Here is a 21142-nt window from a genome sequence, read left to right on the forward strand (position 1 = left end):
TTTGTAATTTCACACGTGAACATTAGAAGACAATTTATCTGTCTGTTTTTTTCACCATTGATTTATGGCACCATACCCCGTTAGGAGGTCATACATAAAGGCCTAGGCACTAGGCAGGGGTGTCCACTATCCCCTTTCCTATTTGCTATTGCCATGGAACCCATAGCTGTTGCCCTTCGGTCATCAGGGGAGGTTGGGGCCATCAGGGTGGGCATGAATCCCTTGCGCTTTATGCTGATGACTTGCTCCTGTTTCTTAAAGACCCAGGTGCCTCACTGCAAGCAGTGTTAGCTATTCTTGATCAATTTGCTTCATTCTCCGGGTTGAGGGTGAACTGGAGCAAGTCTATTCTACCTGTAGATGTGGGCGGTAAAGAGGGGGCAAACCCAGACATCCCGCTACAATGGGTGCCCTCTTTTAAATATTTGGGGGTGAAAATTACAGCAAATGTTCAGGATTATATGCCCCTTAAAATTACATCCTCTCTTGACACTCCTCAAGCAGAAAGTCCAGGTTTGGACGAGGCTACCCTTATCCTTGATAGGCAGGTATAGTTTGCTTAAAATGAAACTTCTCCCCGTCATTTTATATTTCCTAAGACATGAGCCATTGTAGGTACCGAAATCCTACTTTAAAAAGATTGATAGTCAGTTACTTCCTATGGGCGTCTAAACCCCCTAGAATAGGCATAAAAGTGCTACAAGAACCTGGGGATCAGGGGGGTTTGGCCTTGCCCGACTGGCAGAAATTCTATCTGGCTGGCCAGATGGTTTTTTATCTATCAATGGCTGCTAGCAGACGATGGGGACTCAGCCACTGTTCTAGAAGCAGCCCATCTGGGGTCTTATGAAAGCCTGAGAATGGCTCTTTATAGAGGAATTAAATTGGACCTCCCGCTCACTTTAACAATGAGGGACACTATTAAAGCCTGGGAATCTGTGGTTAAACTCGTGTGCCCAAGTTACCAGGGAGTCTCCTCCTCTGCCCCATTGTGGATGAACCCTACACTTTCCCATTTCTATAGCATACCAGACCGTATGGTCTGGGCGATCAAGGGAATAAAAACAATAAAGGATATAACCTATTATTGGGATCTGTTGACCTTTGCACAAATGAAAGCAAGGCATGACCTACCTAACTCTTATCTATTTAGATTTTTTTCAATTATGTCATGCCTTTCAAGTGCAGGTTAGAGGTGTAAAAGTGGAATCCCTGGCCTCTGGCTTGGAGAGTTTTTTACTAGATAAGGAGCTTACCAAACACCTATCTGTGACATATAAGGAATTCTTTAAAAAGACACCACGGGCCTTAATCAGGTTCTGGGAAAAGTGGGAAGCAGAGGTACCTGACATACAGGGAGAGGACTGGGATGACATGTGGACACAACCCTTTAAACACCTTGTATAGGCTAGGGATAAATTGATTCAATTCAAGTTTTTACATAGGAGCTACTTTACCCCAGCTACGTCGGCCAAGATTTTTCATTCCGGCTCAGCTGAGTGCTGGAGATGCTCCTTTTGACCTGCAAGTGCATATCATATTTTCTGGAAGTGTCCACAAATCCAGCAGTTTTGGTCCGAGGTCACATCCTGTATATCAGAGCTTTTGGTAATACCGATACCTATGATTGTGAGGGTCTGTCTATTGGGCCTAGTGGATGATGTAGCGCCCTTTAGGGCTCTTAGGACTCTACTGAATAATAGGATTTTTATAACAGCTTACCTGTAAAATCCTTTTGGTTTGAAGTACATCAGGGGACACAGAGCCATAGTAATTACTATGTGGGTTATAGTCCACCTTCAGGTGCTGGATACTGGCACACCCTAAACAGGAAGTTGCCTCCCTATGTAACCCCTCCCATACCGGGAGCATCTCAGTTTTGTAGCAAAGCAATACACGTGTATACTAGAAAGAGGGGCGGGACCTCTGTGTCCCATGATGTACTTCAAAAGAAAAGGATTTTACAGGTAAGCTGTTATAAAAATCCTATTTTCTTGAATCGTACATGATGGGACACAGAGCCATAGTAATTACTATGTGGGATCGTCCAGAGCAATGCCAACTGAGGGGAGGGAGACACAACAGAATTAGGGCACCATGAGATTGGAGGATTTATACTGCTGCATGCAGTACACTGCACCCAAAGGAAGCATTCTCATGTCTTTTTACATCTGATAGAATCTGGTAAATGTATGGATTGAAGACCAAGTTGCGGCCTTGCAGATTTGAGCCATGGAGGCTTGGTGATGCACTGCCCATGAAGCACTAACAGCCCTAGAGGAGTGTGTTTTGATTTGAGAGGGTAGAAACTACCTCTTTAAACCATAAGCCAGAACGATTACTTGGCATATCCATTTAGAATAGTAGATTTTCATGCTGCCCATCCTTTTTTAGGACCTTCAGGCAATACGAACAAAACATCAGTTTTCTGAATCTGAGCAGTCGTCTTTAAGTAGACTGCTCTCCATCAAGAGAATGTAGTGATTTTTCTTCCATAGAACAGGGATGTAGAAAAAATGAAGATAGAATAATATCCTGGTTTAGATAAAAACCTGATACTACCTTCGGTAAAAAGTTAGGATGAGGACGCCATACTACCTTATCCTTGTGAACAATAATAATATGGCTCTTTACAAGAAAAAGCAGCCAATTCTGATACCCTTCTTGAAGCAGATATGGTTACCAGAAAAAATAGTTTCCTTGTCTAAAAAGGACCGAGGGAATATGTTGTATCGGTCCAAAATAAAAAAGGCGGTTTTGTAAGGCCTCCAAAAACTAAATTCAAGTCCTAAGGGTTCAGAGGTGACCTAAACGGGGATTAAGCTGTGTTACCCCTGAATAAAGTTTTGAACCAAAGAAAGCAAAGTGGTCATTGAAATAATACCGATAAGGCCAAGATCTGTCCTTAGAAAGCACTCAAGGCCAGCTTTATTTCTCTCCCCATCTGCAGAAAATCAAGGATTCTACCTTTGACCTATTTCCTGGTGTGCAACCCGTGGTTTCACACTAGGAGACATATGCTTCCCAGACTCCATAATATATAATTATGGAGGCCAGCTCCCTTGCATTAATCAAGATAGAAACCACTGAACCTGACAGCCCACATTTTTTCAGAGTGTGGGTCTCAATAGCCAAACCGTTAAATTTAGCATTTGTAAAGTAGGATGGAAAAACGGACCTTGCCAAAGAAGGTCTGGCCGTGGCGGTAGGGTCTATGGGTCCCCTACTGTCATCTTTACGATCCCTGCATACCAAGATTTTCTGGGCCCCATTGGAGGCCACAAGAATCATGACTTCCCTTCCTGCTTGATCCTGCGAAGAAGTCGTGGACACAGGCAGAATAGGAGGGAATGCATAAATCAGTGAGAACCGATTCCACTGGAATAGCAAGGCATCTGTTCTGCATGCTAGCAGACCCTTTGTTTTTGACACAAAGTTGTTGATTTTTTTGTTGAACCTGGACGTAAACAGATCTATGTCTGGGATCCCCCATCTTTGACATATTGACAGGAAGATATCGGGGTGAAGGAACCGTTTTCCCGGGAACAACTGCTGGCGACTCAAGTAGTCCGCTTGCCAATTTTCTATTCCTAGAATGAAGACTGCTGATAGGCAAAGTACATTGTTTTCTGCCCAAGATAGGAATTGATTCACCTTTCTCTGGGCTGCACAACTTCTTGTGCCCCCTTGGTGATTAATATATGCCATTGCTGTCGCATAGTCAGAATGAATGCTGGCAGGACAATAATGTAAACTGAACATTCAGGCCCTCAGAACCAAGTGCTCTACCTGAATTTCTAGAATGATAATGGGCAAGGTCATTTCTGATCTGGGCCACTTCCGTGGTAACTGAAGGAAGGATTTTCCCCTTTGCAGATTTTTGGATATTAACCATAAACTGAGGCTCCGGCATACCCAGCCTACAGTACCTGGTATTTCCAGGTGGTCCATCCGGGTGCTAACCAGGCCCGACCCTGCTTAGCCTCCAAGATCATATGAGATTGTGCGCTTTCAGGGTGATGTGGCCGTAGGCTTCGGAGTCAGACACATTGGGAATCTAGAACTTGAACCCTTTTTTCCAAGCTGATAGGATAATGTTTTGCAGCAGTCTTGAATGAAACTGAGCATAAGGAACGGCCTCGAATGAAGCCACCATCTTTCCCAACAACCTCATGCAAAGTTGAATAGAAGAATTAATCTTGCTTCAACCACCTAAATCGGTTCCTTTATGGCACTGATCTTTGTCTGGGGCAAGAATACCCTTTTCTGGGTGTACCTATGATCAGACCCAAGTATCTTAGCTCTTTTCATGGTTTTAAAGAAGATTTCTCCTAGGCTGAGAAACCGACCTATATATTCCAGGTAGTTTAATGTGGTGACCATACTTTGGTCTAAGCAGGCTACCGACTGGACTATCAAGAATAGATCGTCCAGGTAAACCATAATCGTTATACCTTGGGCCCTTAATCTGGCTAGAAGAGGGGCCAGAACCTTTGTAAACAGTGAAGGTGCAGTAGCTAGACCAGAGCTACACACTGAAAATGAAGATTTTCCACCTTGAAAAGTAGATATTACTAGTGAGCGAGGAGGAGGCATATGGAGGTATGCATCTTTGACGTTGACTGACGCCAGAAGTTCTCCTCTTTGTAGGATAGAGATAACCGATTGGATTGACTCCATGCGGAAAAGGAGTGGTTATATTCAGGAACTGAATTTAGATTTTTGAGATCCAGAATGTCCATTTGGATTTAACCAAACCCCAACCTCTGCTCTTACATGGGGACCACCATGATCACTTAATGACAAAAGATGGTCCAATGCTTTAGAGAAAGACTTCATTTTCTCTGGATCCTTAGGAACATTTGATCTGAGAAAACGAGGAGACGGGAACTCTTGGTACTCCAGTTTGTACCTTGGAGCTATTGAAGATGTCCCCCATTCATCTTGATACTCTTCCTGCCAGATCCTTGAGAACTGCAGAAGAATTCCCCCTATTGAGTGAGCAGGGGCGCCTCCTCATAAGGAGGCTTCAGTATCTTGTAGGTTTCCTCCTCCAAGACCTCTTTTGTCCCTGGGGTTAACCCTGAGGATTACCTATTGAACCTGACGGCGGAAGCCGTCCTGACTGCCTGGAGTCTGATGGCACAGAAGAACGAGCTTTAAAAACAAAAATACATTTACTCCTTTTCTTAAATGGCAAAAGGGGTTCTTTTTCCACTAGAATTTCTTTGGATGTATTATCCAAAACATCCCCAAACAGCTGTTTCACCGCAAAAGGAAGACTAGCCAGACGCTTCTGCATGGTGCTTAGCTAAGGGCGCAAGGCCTGAAGGATAGAATGTCTCAAAGCATCTATTGCAAACATAAAGCTGCCAGATCCTGGGCCTGCTGAGCAGGATAACCTTGAACACCTGATTAAACTGGTCTCTCAACGATTAAGCAATTACTGTCAGCGCAGGCTGAGACACTCAATCTGCCAGGGAAAAAAATGTTTGTTTGTTTTTTTTTTAATAGCAATTCCAACTTTTTGTCCGTTGGATCCCTAAGCATTTGAGCATTGTCCGCCGGACAAGTCAAACTCTTTTTCACAGAGGATATAGCAGCGTTAATTGCTGGTATACCCTACTTAGTAAATTTCCTCCACCATTGGATAAAGTGTGAAAACTTTTTAGGAGGGAAAGTAATGCTTATCTGGGTGATCCTCTCAGATACAAAAAAGCTTTTCCAACAACAATGAATAGACAGGAAAAGGCATACACAGCTTGACGAGGCTTTAGTGAACCCAAACATTCAGTTAAGGGTACATAAATGTGAAGCGGACCATTCAGCAAGAAATTGCACCATCAATCTTAAGATTGAAACAGCTGATTCTCCCACATTTGACTGAGAAGAGGAGTCATCAGCCTCACCACGGTCCCCTGAGGGTACTGGGCAATGGAAGAGAACCTGTCGCTTTTTGACCCATACTGGGATACGATTAAAATCGCTAAACTTTTTTTTTTTTTTTTAAACCTATCATGGCTGAGGAAAAAGATCTTTTTAGTAAAATAAACAGGGGCTGCAGTGTTGGAAACAGTTGCAAACATTTCATAGCCACGATGCTCACTCTGACCAGCCACCTTCTCCCAGGGGAGGATGCCATTTGTAGAAATTAGTAAGCTTTCCAAAGCTTGAGGGAGACCCATTTAGCTCTTTTTGGGGGGTGTTTTTAACCCCCCCTTCTGACCTTAGCCCGATGCACAAAGCAGAGGTACTACCAGAAGAAATCGCATCCACTGCTTGAGCAATAGTCCAGCCACTGCCACTGCTATTAATGCTCAGCCTGATGCAAATAGTAAATGTGTCAAATAGGAAATGCCTGTGTCACCAAAACCTCTTTCATGCTCCTCTTTGCTCTTATGTCTCTCTGACAATTTTGCAGCCAGCACAAATGGAGTTTTTTTTGTTTGTTTTAAAACACACTCCCACGTTGGAGGACACCAATGCCACGCTAGGCCCTGCCCCACCGTCGCATCGCCCCCCCTTCTTTCTCTTTCAAAAAAAGAGTTTACCCGCGCAAGCACAGGCCTCCGATCTGCCGGGATCGGCTTTTGAGTGAGGGAGGGATGGCATGGAGGAGACCTGGAAGCCGCCGCCGAGTAGGGGCGGTGAAAGAAAACGGCATTGCCGATCATTTTCAGTTCTCCCTTATACTCAGCCTCATGAAAATGGGAAGAGTTCAGCCCAGGTGGGGATGTCTGGAGGAAGCAAAACCACCCAAACTTACCAGAGGCCTGCCTACTAGCCGGAGAAAAAAAGTCTGCTGCTTCTGTGACACAGCGTGATCCCTGAGCAAAGCATGAGAAGGTATGTGCTCCATACAGACCCAGTGGTGACACTTAGGAATGACAACATTTACTTTAAAGGAGACATTTCATAAGAAAATTTAAAATTTCCTTAGAAAACTCCACTTACCTTTCCTGCCACAGGGTTTTCTGTGGTAAAACCAACAGACCCAATCTTTACCCTTCACGGTGGGTTCCATTAACAAACCTTCAGAACCGGGGACCCTCGGGGAACCCACAATCCTGGACCTGTAATAGCACCCGCCAGTAAAACTTTATGGCCTTAATACCAAAAGTACTGTATCCCGACGTCCAGCTCTCTAAAAAGAGAAGCGTTTACAAGCAAAGACCTTGTTTCTTCGGACACGAGGCCCGGGTACCATTCAATTTGGCCTAAAATACACTTTGAATGGATCCGGCTGCATAGCTAGCCCCAGCAAGGATTGCTCCAGTGGAGCTCAGCACAGCACATCTTCACTCGTGACCAAAACCTTAGACACTGGCGAAAAAACTGAGATGCTCCCAGTATGGGAGGGGTTATATAGGGAGGCAACTTCCTGTTTAGGGTGTGCCAGTGTCCAGCACCTGAAGGTGGACTATAAACCACATAGTAATTACTATGGCTCTGTGTCCCGTGATGTACGATTAAAGAAATATTATTTTTCTATGGGAGGAAGGCCATACTTCTAAATTGGAAGAAGCCGAGGGCTCCTGGCATGGTATTCTGGAAGGGCTTGGTGAATTCCATGATGCCTTATTATAAGACTACCTATATAGCCAGTGGATATGGGAAGAAGTTTCCTAAAGTGTGGCAGGCATGGTATAACTCTACTGAAACAGTAGGCTAAATTAGTGGATATAATACCTAAATATATTAATGGCAGGATTTGCTCCATTTCTGAAAATGGGTTCACTCAGGATCTAAATGACCACTTACCTTGGAAGTCAGTACCTTAGAAATCGAGATAGTAGCAGTTGCTGTTCCATTGCTAATGCATACATGTTGTGACTAAATGTAATGCTTTGTATTATATAACCAGACATAAGGGGATACTGTGGAAAGCTATGACAAAGGGGGAAGGGGGGGAAGGGGGAGGGGGGTTAAAGTTGGACTGTTTTTTGTTAGTCAGGTGGACTATGTTAGTTTGCTATAATATTATACTTTTTTGGCCCTGTGCGGTTACTATGTGGGCTGATGTTATGTTGACACAGCTCAAATGTTCTATGTTATGTATTCAATCTAAATAAAAAGAATAAAAAAAAAAGCTCTGTCAGATTGGATGGAGAGCGCCTGTGAACAGCAATTTTCAAGTCTTGCCACAGATTATCAATTGGATTTAGGTCTGGACTGTGACTGGGCCATTCTAACACATGAATATGCTTTGATCTAAACCATCCCATTGTAGCTCTGGCTGTATGTTTAGGGTCATTGTCCTGCTGGAAGGTGAACCACCGCCCCAGTCTCAAGTCTTTTGCAGACTCTAACAGGTTTTCTTCTAATGGGGCGTACACACGGTCGGACTTTTTGTCTACAAAAGTCCGACAGCCTGTCCGACAGACTTTTGACGGACTTTTGGGGGACTTGCGGCGGACTTGCGGCAGACTTTCTTACGAACAGACTTGCCTACATACGATCACACAAAAGTCCGATGGATTCGTACTTGATGATGTACACCGGACTAAAATAAGGAAGTTGATAGCCAGTAGCCAATAGCTGCCCTAGCGTGGGTTTTTGTCCGTCGGACTAGCACACAGACGAGCGGATTTCTGGGTCCGGCGTAGTTACGACATAAAGATTTGAAGCATGTTTCAAATCTAAAGTCCGTCAGATTTGAGGCTGGAAAAGTCCGCTGAAAGTCAGGGGAAGCCCACACACGATCGGATTGTTAGCCAGCTTTAGTCCGTCGGCGTCCGTCGGACTTTTGTAGATGAAAAGTCCGACCGTGTGTACGCGGCATTAGATTTCCCTGTATTTGGTTCCATCCATCTTCCCATCAACTCTGACCAGCTTCCCTGTCCCAGCTAAAGAAAAGCATCAGCACAACATGATGCTGCCACCACCATGTTTCACGGTGGGGATGGTGTGTTCAGGGTGATTTTCAGTGTTAGTTTTCTGCCACACATTGTGTTTTGATCTTAGGCCAAAAAAGTCAATTTTGGTCTTATCTGACCAGAGCACCTTCTTTCACATGTTTTCTGTATCCCCCACATGGCTTCTCGCAAACTGCAAATGGGACTTATTATGGTTTTCTTCTTGCCACTCTTCCATGAAGGGAAGATTTGTGGAGTGTATGACTAATAGTTGTCCTGTGGACAGATTCTCCCACCTAAGCTGTGAATCTCTGCAGCTCCTCAAGAGTTACCATGGACCTCTTGGCTCTTCTCTGATGAATGCTCTCCTTGCCCGGCCGGTTAGTTTAGGTGGACGGCCATGTTTTGGTTAGGGATGTTCCGAACACCGCCCTGTTCGGTTCGCACCAGAACATGCGAACAGGAAAAAAGTTTGTTCGAACACGCGAACACTGTTAAAGTCTATGGGACACGAACATGAATAATCAAAAGGGCTAATTTTAAAGGCTTATATGCAAGTAATTGTCATAAAAAGTGTTTGGGGACCTGGGTCCTGCCCCAGGGGACATGTATCAATGCAAAAAAAAAGGAGCAGTGATTTTAATAATGCTTAAAGTGAAACAATAAAAGTGTAATATTCCTTTAAATTTCGTACCTGGGGGGTGTCTATAGTATGCCTGTAAAGGGGCGCATGTTTCCCGTGTTTAGAACAGTCTGACAGCAAAATGACATTTCAAAAGGAAAAAAAGTCATTTAAAACTACTCGTGGCTATTAATGAATTGCCGGTCCGACAATACACATAAAAGTTAATTGATAAAAACGGCATGGGAAATTTCCCACAGGGGAACCCCGAACCAAAATTTTAAAAAAATGACGTGGGGGGTCCCCCTAAATTCCATACCAGGCCCTTCAGGTCTGGTATGGGTATTAAGGGGAACCCCATGCCAAAATTTAAAAAAAATGGCATGGGGTCCCCCCAAAAATCCATACCAGACCCTTATCTGAGCATGCAACCTGGCAGGCCGCAGGAAAAGAGGGGAGGAGGAGAGAGCGCCCCCCCTCCTGAACCGTACCAGGCCACATGCCCTCAACATTGGGAGGGTGCTTTGGGGTAGCCCCCCAAAACACCTTGTCCCCATGTTAATGGGGACAAGGGCCTCATCACCACAACCCTTTCCCAGTGGTTGTGGGGGTCTGCGGGCGGGGGGCTTATCGGAATTTGGAAGCCCCCTTTAACAAGGGGACCCCCAGATCCCAGCCCTCCCCCCTGTGTGAAATGGTACCCCTACCATTTCACTAAAAAACTGTCAAAAATGTTAAAAATGACAAGAGACAGTTTTTGACAATTCCTTTATTTAAATGCTTCTTCTTTGTTCTATCTTCTTTCTTCTATCTTCTATCTTCCCTCAGTTTCTTCCTCCATCTTCTTCTTCTGGTTCTTCTGGTTCTTCCTCCGGTGTTCTCGTCTGGCATCTCCTCTGCGGCGTCTTCTTCCCTTCTCCTCGGTCCGCTCCGCATCCATGATGGCATGGAGGTAGGCTCCCGCTGTGTGACACTTCTCCTCTTCTGACGGTTCTTAAATGACGGGGGCGGGGCCACCCGGTGACCCCACCCCCTCTGACGTGTGGGTACTTGACGGGAACTTCCCTGTGGCATTTCCTGTGATGTCACAAGGGGGCGGGGTTATGTAACAGGTGACCCCGCCCCCTCTGAATGCCACAGGGAAGTCCCCATCAAGTCCCCGTGCGTCAGAGGGGGGGGGCGGGGTCACCGGGTGGACCCCATCCCTCCATGCCATCATTGATGTGGAGCGGCCCGAGGAGAAGGGAAGAAGACGCCGCGGGTAAAGAAGTCGAACGAGAACACCGGAGGAAGAACCAGAAGAAGAAGATGGAGGAAGAAAACGAAGGAAGATAGAAGAAAGAAGATAGAAGAAGAAGCATTTAAATGAAGGAATTGTCAAAAACTGTCTCTTGTCATTTTTAACATTTTTGACAGTTTTTTTGTGAAATGGTAGGAGTACTTTTATACCCCCTTACCATTTCACACAGGGAGGAGGGCCGGGATCTGGGGGTCCCCTTGTTAAAGGGGGCTTCCAGATTCCGATAAGCCTCCTGCCCGCAGACCCCCACAACCACTGGGCAAGGGTTGTGGGGATGAGGCCCTTGTCCCCATCAACATGGGGACAAGATGTTTTGGGGGGCTACCCCAAAGCACCCTCCCAATGTTGAGGGCATGTGGCCTGGTACGGTTCAGGAGGGGGGTGCTCTCTCGTCCCCCCCTCTTTTCCTGCGGCCTGCCAGGTTGCATGCTCAGATAAGGGTCTGGTATGGATTTTTGGGGGGACCCCATGCCATTTTTTTTTTAATTTTGGCGTGGGGTTCCCCTTAAAATCCATACCAGACTTTTAGTTCTGGTATAGATTTTGAGGGGGACCCCAAGCCATTTTTTAAAAAAATTTTGGCCGGGGTTCCCCTTAATACCCATACTATACCTGAAGGGCCTGGTATGGAATTTAGAGGGATCCCCCCACACCATTTTAAAAAAAAATTTGGCCGGGGTTCCCCTGTGGGGAATTCCCATGCCGTTTTTATCAATGGACTTTTATGTGTATTGTCAGACCGGCAATTCATTATTAGCCGCGAGTCCTTTTAAATGACTTTTTTTTCCTTTGAAATGTCATTTTGCTGTCAGACTGTTCTAAACACGGGAAATATGCGCCCCTTTACAGGCATACTATAGATACCCCCCAGGTATGAAATTTAAAGGAATATTACACTTTTATTGTTTCACTTTAAGCATTATTAAAATCACTGCTCCTGAAAAAAACGACTTTTTTAAACTTTTTTTTGCATTGATCCATGTCCCCTGGGGCAGGACCCGGAGTCCCCAAACACTTTTTATGACAATATCATGCATATAAGCCTTTAAAATTAGTACTTTTGATTTCTCCTATAGACTTTTAAAGGGTGTTCCGCGGCTTTCGAATTTGCCGCGAACACCCCAAATTGTTCGCTATTTGGCGAACTGGCGAACAGCCGATGTTCAAGTCGAACATGAGTTTGACTCGAACTCGAAGCTCATCCCTAATCTAAATCATTCTATTGTAGCTCTGGCTGTCTCTATCATCAAAACTAATTTAGTGATGCTTGATATTTGATGTCGACCTCTATATATCTTGACATTATATATAGCATACTGCCACATAGGAGGGTAAACTTTCTAGTCTACCCCTTATGTTTTTGCCCATTGAAACTATAATGTGGGGCAATTGACACAGCATCCTTCTTGTATATTTTTTTATTTATATTCCTTCGCTTTGTAAGACAACAATTATTAAGTAATTTCCCCTTATCATATTATTTGCCAGACCTCTGCCTATAACTCTGCCCGGTCCAATTCCCCTGTCGGCACTACCCATTGGGATCTGGCAGCCACGGGTCTTCTGCTCTGGGTGATGCATTAGGGGGCATCTGGCAGTGGAGGTGGCTGCTTTTTTTGTCCTTCCAACTTGCAATAGATTAGGTGAGCATAACTACTATTTTTTGTCATGTATTATGTATTATGGTCTTTGTTTGCTGATGGCCATTATGCACTTACAATTTCAATAATTACTTATATTTTATGTACAATTTAGAGAAAATCAGTGATGTCGTTTATGCCCTGACGAAGCAAAAATATATGCGAAACATGTCAGCTGACTGATCACAAATGATTTCTGAACACAAGCTATTGTATGATCATCCTGATGTTTGATTGCTATTTCTGTAATGTATATACTTTTAATATTTTCAAATAAAATTAATACTTTTATATTAACCCTTGCTGGATTGGCTCACCGCTAACAGACACATTATCTCCCTCCAAAATCCCACCATATCAGAGAATACTATCTCTCTCTTTATTTTTGTAGCTCTGGCTGTATGTTTCGGGTCGTTGTCCTGCTGGAAGGTGAACCTCCGCCCCAGTCTCAAGTCTTTTGCAGACTCCAGTGCCGCGTACACACGGTCAGAATTTCCATCAGAAAAAGTCCGATGGGAGCTTTTCATCATATATACCGACCGTGTGTATGCCCTATCTGACTTTTTCCGTCTTAAATTCAGACGGACTTAGATAGAGAAAATGTTTTATATTTTTCAGACGGAACAAATTACTATTGGAAAAACCACTCGTCTGTATGCTGTTCCGACAAGATTAGCAGAAGGAGCCCAAAGGGTGGCGCACTGGCTATTGAACTTCCGTTTTCTAGTGCCGTCGTACGTGTTGTACATCACCGCGTTCTTGTCGGTTGGAATTTGGTGTGACCGTGTGTATGCAAGACAGCTTGAGCGGAATTCCGTCGGAATTCCATCGGAAAACCCTTCAGAGTTTATTCCAACCGCAAAACCGCTCGTGTGTACGCGACATAACAGATTTTCTTCTAAGATTGCCCTGTATTTGATTCCAGCCATCTTCCCATCAACTCTGACCAGCTTCCCTGTCCATGCTAAAGAAAAGCATCAGCACAACATGATACTGCCACCAGCATGTTTCACGGTGGGGATGGTGTGTTATGGTAATTTGCAGTCTTAGTTTTCTGCCACACATAGCATTTTGATCGTAGGACAAAAAAAGTCAATTTTGGTCTAATCTGACTAGAGCACCTTCTTTCACATGTTTTCTGTGTCCCACAACATGGCTTCTCGCAAACTGCAAATGGGACTTTTTATGGCTTTCTTTCAACAATGTCTTTCGTCTTGTCACTCTTCCATAAAGGGCAGATTTGTGGAGAACACGACTAATAGTTGTCCTGTGGACAGATTCTCCCACCTGAGCTGTGGATCTCTGCAGCTCCTCCAGAGTTACCATGGACCTCTTGGCTGCTTCTCGTATGAATGCTCTCCTTGCCGGTCAGTTTAGGTGGACGGCCATGTCTTGGTAGGTTTGCAGTTGTTCCATACTCTTTCTATTTTCGGATGATGGATTAAACAGAGCTCCGTGAGATGTTCAAAGCTTGGGAGATTTTTTAAAACCTAACCCTGCTTTATACTTCTCCACAACTTTATCCCTTACCTGTCTGGTGTGTTCCTTGGCCTTCATGGTGCTATTTGCTCACTAAGTTTCTCTAACAAACCTCTAAGGGCTTCAAAGAACAGCTATATTTATACTGAGATTACTAATTAGGTGACATCTGAAGGCAATTGGTTCCACTAGATTTTAGTTAGGGGTATCAGAGTAAAGGAGGCTGAATACAAATGCACACCACACCTTTCACATATTTATTTATAAAGGAAATTGAAAACCATTTATCATTTTCCTTCCACTTCACAATTATGAGCCACTTTGTGTTGGTCTATCACAAAAAATCCCAATAAAATACATTTATGTATTTACGTTTTTGGTTGTAACATCACAAAATGTGGAAAATTTAAGGGGTATGAATACATTTTCAAGGCACTGTAGATCTATAGAGCTCTTACCTTTCAAAAGAAATTGCTTTAAAACTCATATTAAGACAAATTTTGTCAATTTCACTACAAAACCAAGTTGGTAAAAATGTTCTGCTTATCCCCAGATGACATGCAGCTATAGGCAGATGGTATCATGTCTGGTGTATATATATGTATAAATATATATGTATGTAGGAAGGCCAGTATGGTGGCCTGAATTTATGGGAGGAGCCCGGGGGGTATTTAAGCAGCCCGCTCACCTGTGGTGCTTGTCGGTTTCCTGTGCGCGATATACGTCACTAGGCCGACTATTCGAATACCAGCGTCCGCAAGTTCTTGCCTCGCAAGTTCTGTATTCGCAATTTCCGTGCTCGAGAGTTTCAAAGTCCGTGTTTACCGATTCGTAGTTCGTACCACGCGTCTGGCTTGGCTGTCGCAGGTAGGGTCCCGTCGGACTTTTGTTTTTACGCATTTTTAGATATCATGTCACTAAACCGTGATATCAAACTTACGAATCACTCGCAAAAATTTCACAAACGTAACCGCAATGTATATCACTCGTACTATCGTTATGTTACCATTTTGCGTTACCCGAGAAAACCACCATGACGCAGACGTCGCTTCATTTCTAGCATGTCTTAAATTGTTAAACATGCGTCAGTAGACAGCCATAGCGAGTCGCAATTCGCAAATCTTATCGAATCACGTCAGTTCGATACCTATCATTTCTCATTTCTGAACATTTCTAAATACATTTCTAAACATTTCAAACCATTTCAATCATTTCTCATTTCAGTCACGTATCGCGCTCCAATTCGAATCCAGTCGCACCTAAAAGATGCACCGATTCGCTCCGGTGTGCCCCAGTAGTTATGGCCTCATTTCAGTACATGCTCCAGAGTCACGTTATTATCAGTCACTTCGACTCACCGATTCGTACCTCTGTCATGGTTATCATTTCATTGCCACGTATCACGCTCCGATACGAATTCAGTCGCATGGAAATGCACCGATTCGTCTCGGCATGCCCCAGGTATTAGCCACATTTCAGTACATGCTCCAGAGTCCGATTCGTAGTCAGTCGCTACAACAGCACGACCGATTCGCGCCTCTGTCATGGCAAACAATATGTTACACCTGCACTTACCGCGCTCCGCTTCGAATCCAGTCGCATCCTCCATGCACCGATTCGTTACGGCGTGCCCCAGGGCTCGACCTCATTTCTGAAACATGCTCCAGAGTCCGGATCATAGCTAGTCGCAGATATCGGGCGACCGATCCGCATCTGTCATGCAATTGCTACCATTTTACTCCCACAGCGCATCACCGTTTCAAAACCAGTCGCATCCGAGATGCACCGATTCGTCACGGAATGCCTCAGTTGTTTCGGCCGTATCCATACCTATACCAGAGCTCGGTTCGTTGCCAGTCGCAAAATGCGGCACAACCAATTCGAGCCTCGGTCAAGGGTAACATTTCTCTCATTTCGTTTCATACTGCGCTCCGATTCGAATCCAGATGCATCAAACATGCACCGATTCGTCCCGGTGTGCACCAATGTTTTTCAGTTGCCTCATTTCAGTACATGCTCCAGAGCCCGGTTCACAGTCGGTTCAGTCACGACACGACCGAGCCGGACCTCTGTCATGGAGTTCACTCATTTCATAATCAAGGCAAACATTTCATATCATTTCATTGTCACAAGATTGCAAGCACCATACAAGTCGTTGCTTCAAGTTAGTCAGCAAACCCTTCACGAATTATCACCTTTCATTTTCCTCTAGGTCAGTCAAAGTTCAGTAGGTCCACCCTGCACCAGGTTGGACGATATCCCCCCAGGTAAAAAAAAAAAAAAAATGGGAGAAAATAAGTCGGGTAAGTATGACTCAGGGGATCAAAGAAAAAACTTGAAATTCATGTCACCCCCAATAGGTTACAGTCAACCAAAAAAATAAGAACTCAAAGACAGGAGATTCTCACCAGATCAACCATGTCTCAGGCCGGCAGCGAAGACTTCACGGCCCCTCTGTCACCTTCCCCGGTCTCAGAGAGCGGCAGCGTGCAGTCCCTCAGGGGATGGACTATCCCCAAACTGATGGCAGAGCTCAGACGCAGAGGTGTGCCCTTCCCCGCCACAGCGAGGAAAGGCGAGCTCTTCAAACTCCTCTTTTCCCCACCAGAAGCAGGACCCAGTACCCAACAGGCATCCCTCCAGTCAATATCTTCAGCCATCTCACAACTACACACGATGGTGTCATCCCTGTCTACCTCGGTTACAGACGTCCAAACCAGGGTGGCACTCCTGGAGGCTCGACCGGCCCCGGCTGTCCCCGATCCAACCGCAACCCAAACCTTAACACCCCTTCCTGCAGGTACCTCAGGCTGGAGCCCCATTGTCTACCCCTCCTATTTGGTTCCAACCAGCATCAGGAAGGACATTTTGGACGACAGGGACGTCAACCTGGCCTCTCTCCTTATTTCTGTGCACGATCTGGCAGAAAATAAGGCTTACTCCTGGGGTGACATATTGGTGGTCCTTAAAGCCAAAGACCCCAGATTGAACCGCAAGTTATCTGTCCCAGAATTCACCTTGGCCTTTGGCATGCTGAGAGACGTCCTATGCTCAGCCGCCCTCAGCAGAAGGGAAGAGCTGGACTTGTACCTCCATACGGTAGTAGACTTGGGCTACAAGTATGGAGGATTTTCCTTTTACGACTACCACCGTTCCTTTTCCGCAAAGGCTGCCGCCAGACTCACACAGTTCCAAACAACAACAAATTGGAGTCTCATGGACACAGAGCTCTTCTGCCGCCATTTTGCCAGCTTACGCTCACCCCTGTGTGCAATTTGCCAGTCCTCCACCCACAGTGACACCTGGTGCGCCAATGCGGCGATCAGACGTCCCTTCGAATTTCCCTCTACCTCCGGTGCACTTCAGGGTCAGTCGCCCTCTGAACAAACGCCTCAGGTGGACAAATTCGGATGCCCAATCCGAATCGTGGGAGGGGCAGCCATCTGCAATAATTACAATTACGGGTCCTGCAACTTCAGTCAGTGCCGCCTACTCCACATCTGCACCTTATGCCAAAGAGCGCACCCAAGAAACTTGTGCGAAGTCAAACAACAGAAGAGGGCATGACTAAGCCGGATCAACGTCTTATGGTTAGAACTCTACCTCACCTCACATCCCACCCCTTCCCTGGCCACCTACCTTATCCAGGGCTTCACAGTAGGCTTTCACACCGGCCTCATTTCACTACCCCACAGTACTCACGAATGTGGGAATCTTCGTTCAGCAGCCATTGACGAACAAGCCATAGATCGGCTCTTACAAGCAGAAGTAGACCGAGAGTACGTTATAGGCCCTTTCACTCAGCCCCCTTTCAGCACTTGGAGAGTCAGCCCTATTGGGCTTGTCAAGGGCAAATTCACAAATAAATTACGTTTGGTGTACGACCTGTCTGCGCCTCATTCTTCCCACATCCCCAGTTTCAATTTCCTGATCCCCTCCGAAGAATTCTCCCTAAAATATTCCTCCGTCGACATGGCAATACAAGCAGTCATCAAAGCAGGTACAGGTGCCTGGCTCTCCAAAGCCGACATCTCGGATGCCTTCAAGCTCCTGCCCATCCACCCATCCCTTTGGTGCTGGCATGGCATCAAGTGGAAGGAGGCATATTATTTTGCCACAAAACTGACCTTCGGTTCAAAGAGTAGTCCTTGGCTCTTCGACACATTCGCTCAGTCCCTTGCTTGGATACTGTTACACAAGGGTCAATGCCAAGAAGTCATCCATTACCTGGACGACTTCCTACGAATAGAACCTCCCAGCAAGCCCCCAGGAGACCTCGACAAACTCAGAGTGATATTTGGAAATCTCAATGTTCCCATCGCCGAGCACAAAGTCGACGGCCCAGCACACATCATCACCTTTCTCGGGGTCAACTTAGACACCTGCGCTATGCAAGCCAGTCTCCCCCTCGACAAACTAACCCGCATTAGGGCGGTCCTTCACAAATTCACCCACACCAAGGGCTGTACCAAAAAGCAGTTGCAATCTCTCCTGGGAATGCTTAATTTCGCCATGCGAATTATTCCACAAGGCCGCACCTTCGTGTCACGCCTGCTGAGATTCCTGTCAGAAACACAAGACCCCGATCAGATCCTAAATCTAGACTCCGCAGCAATAGCGGACCTATCTATGTGGGAGGAATTCCTGTCCGCCTGGAATGGCATATCCCTATTCATACCCATGGTTTCGGACCTGTCACCCCAGGTGGTGACAGACGCTGCAGCCTCCACAGGTTTTGCGGCAATTTTTGGCCACCAATGGTTTTCAGGACCCTGGCCTCAACAGATTCTGTTGATACCCGGCTTCATTCAAACATCTTCCCTCTTCGAACTCTATCCCATAGTGGCAGCTGCACAACTCTGGGGCCACCATTGGACAGGGCAAACCGTAGTCTTCACCACCGACAATCAGGCCACAGCAGACATCATCAACAAAGGCAGGTCCAAGTCCCTAGCAGTCATGTCCTTCCTGCGCAGATTGGTACAACTGTCTTTACAGCATCAGTTTAACATACACTGTGCATTTATTCCCAGCAGATACAATTTAGCTGCTGACGCACTGTCACGTTTTAATTACACCTCCTTTTTCAAACAGGTTCCCGAAGCCGAACCAGTGTCGACCCCTATCCCTGTCTGGTCACAGCTGACCCTAGACTAGTTCAACATTTACACGGAGCAACGCAGCTCATCAATCATTCACTCTCTCACAACACACTCAAAGCCTACCAGACAGCTTGGAAGGCATTCAATAAATTTCTCACATCCTGCCATAAAGGACCAACAGATGTCAAACAGGTACTGGCCTTCACTTCATACTGCCACACTCAGCTGGCCTTATCTTACAATACCATTCGGCTATACCTAGCTGGCATACAACATTTCTTAACGCTTGAAGACCCCACGAAATCTTCACTGTTCTCATCACACGCTATACGAGCCATCCTAAGGGGCATTCAGAAACAACAACCAGTCATCAGCACCAAGCGCTTACCCATTACGGGGCCCATCTTCAGGGACATGTCGACTATTCTGGCTACTTCGCCATTCGGTCTGCTCCCCAGCATGGTCTTACAAGCAGCCATATATTTGGCTTACTACGGGTTCTTGCGACCTGGCGAATTCACCTATAACAACCCCACAGACCAAGTACTATGCAGACGGCACTTGCTTCGCTACCAAGACCATTTCATCCTTCACCTCGAGGTCTCTAAAACCCAGCAAACGGGCTCTGGAGTGGACATTCACCTCTACAAAACCAATAACAGCTGGTGTCCAGTCACCGTACTCAACCGACTCCTGTCACTCCTGCCTGAACAACCGGACACCAGTCCTCTTCTACCATTCCCAGTTAAACCCTTAAGCGCCTGTCAGTTTGTAAAACACATAAGGATACTTCTCCGCAATCTTCACCTTAACCCCAGTCAGTATTCCGGACACTCCTTTCGCATCGGAGCAGCCTCCGCAGCATCCCGCCACGGGGTCATCAAAAGACTAGGCAGGTGGAAATCAGCCTGCTTCGCCCGGTATATCCCCAATCCTCAAGTAGAGATGGCACAGGCATTCTCCAAATTGGCTCAATGAATAACTGAAAACCAATAAAATATTATACCCCTACCTGAATGTTTTTGCCCCCTTATTTTGGCATACCGGCCATTAGACCAAGGCACACTTTCAGGTCCATTTCATATGGTAAGTCCACACTTCCAGGTCTATTTCCGATGGTAAGTCTTATCTTAACTATAAATGTTATCTATGTCCATATTGGACATAGGGCTCCAACCATAAGTAGGAAGGCCAGTATGGTGGCCTGAATTTATTGGAGGAGCCCGGGGGGGGTATTTAAGCAGCCCGCTCACCTGTGGTGCTTGTCGGTTTCCTGTGCGCGATACCCACCCTCCCATCCCCATTTCACAGCATTTCTCAACTATTCATTTCTCTTTACAGAATAATCATTTCTTAAACCAGGGTATGCCCCCTTATTTTGGCATACCGGCCATTAGACCAAGGCACACTTTCAGGTCCATTTCATATGGTAAGTCCACACTTCCAGGTCTATTTCCGATGGTAAGTCTTATCTTAACTATAAATGTTATCTATGTCCATATCGGACATAGGGCTCCAACCATAAATATATATATATGCATACATGCATATATATATATATATATATATATATATATATATATATGGTTATGGATGGGAGAGTGTGATGTGAAAGCTGCAATGTAACATTGGGGATGATGTACTTATACAGGCATTATTTCTGTGGTAACATTGTCATATTACTGGACCTCATACAGTATATTGTTGTCCAAATGGACATTTAAATATTTGTGTAAAAAGTAAATATATTCCATGACTGTGAAGACTATATGGTGCCATATCATAGAAAACTATGGTGAAGTCATATTGTTACACTCTCACCCCTCATTTACAGTAAGCCACCTCATAGCACACATACACTTACATAGAACACACTGTCTAAATTCAAAGTCATTCAAGGAATGGCACACTTTACTAGGAGTATGAAATCTCTGATTTGTATTATGAGAACATTCATTTACTACTGTGATGTGAAGAGTATTTTTAGCAATAAAAGGATATAAAAGAAGATGATTATAACATACTGTAGATACAATTGGATACATTTACAGAAGCAATTTTAAAGGCAATTGGGGTGGATTTACTAAAGGCAAATAGATTGTGCACTTTGAAAGTACAGAAGAACATATTTTCCCCAGAGCTTA

At 45.2% G+C, this 21142-nt stretch overlaps 1 protein-coding gene and 1 pseudogene across 1 annotated transcript in view; both read right to left on the reverse strand.

Annotated features, from left to right (window-relative positions):
* Positions 1–21142, reverse strand: part of LOC141116664 (NACHT, LRR and PYD domains-containing protein 3-like) — a 213150-nt gene that overhangs the window by 187890 nt on the left and 4118 nt on the right. The window lies entirely within an intron of this gene.
* Positions 3918–4033, reverse strand: LOC141120688 (5S ribosomal RNA; annotated as a pseudogene).

This window comes from Aquarana catesbeiana, linkage group LG13, assembly GCF_042186555.1.
Source record: "Aquarana catesbeiana isolate 2022-GZ linkage group LG13, ASM4218655v1, whole genome shotgun sequence".
Taxonomy (NCBI): domain Eukaryota; kingdom Metazoa; phylum Chordata; class Amphibia; order Anura; family Ranidae; genus Aquarana; species Aquarana catesbeiana.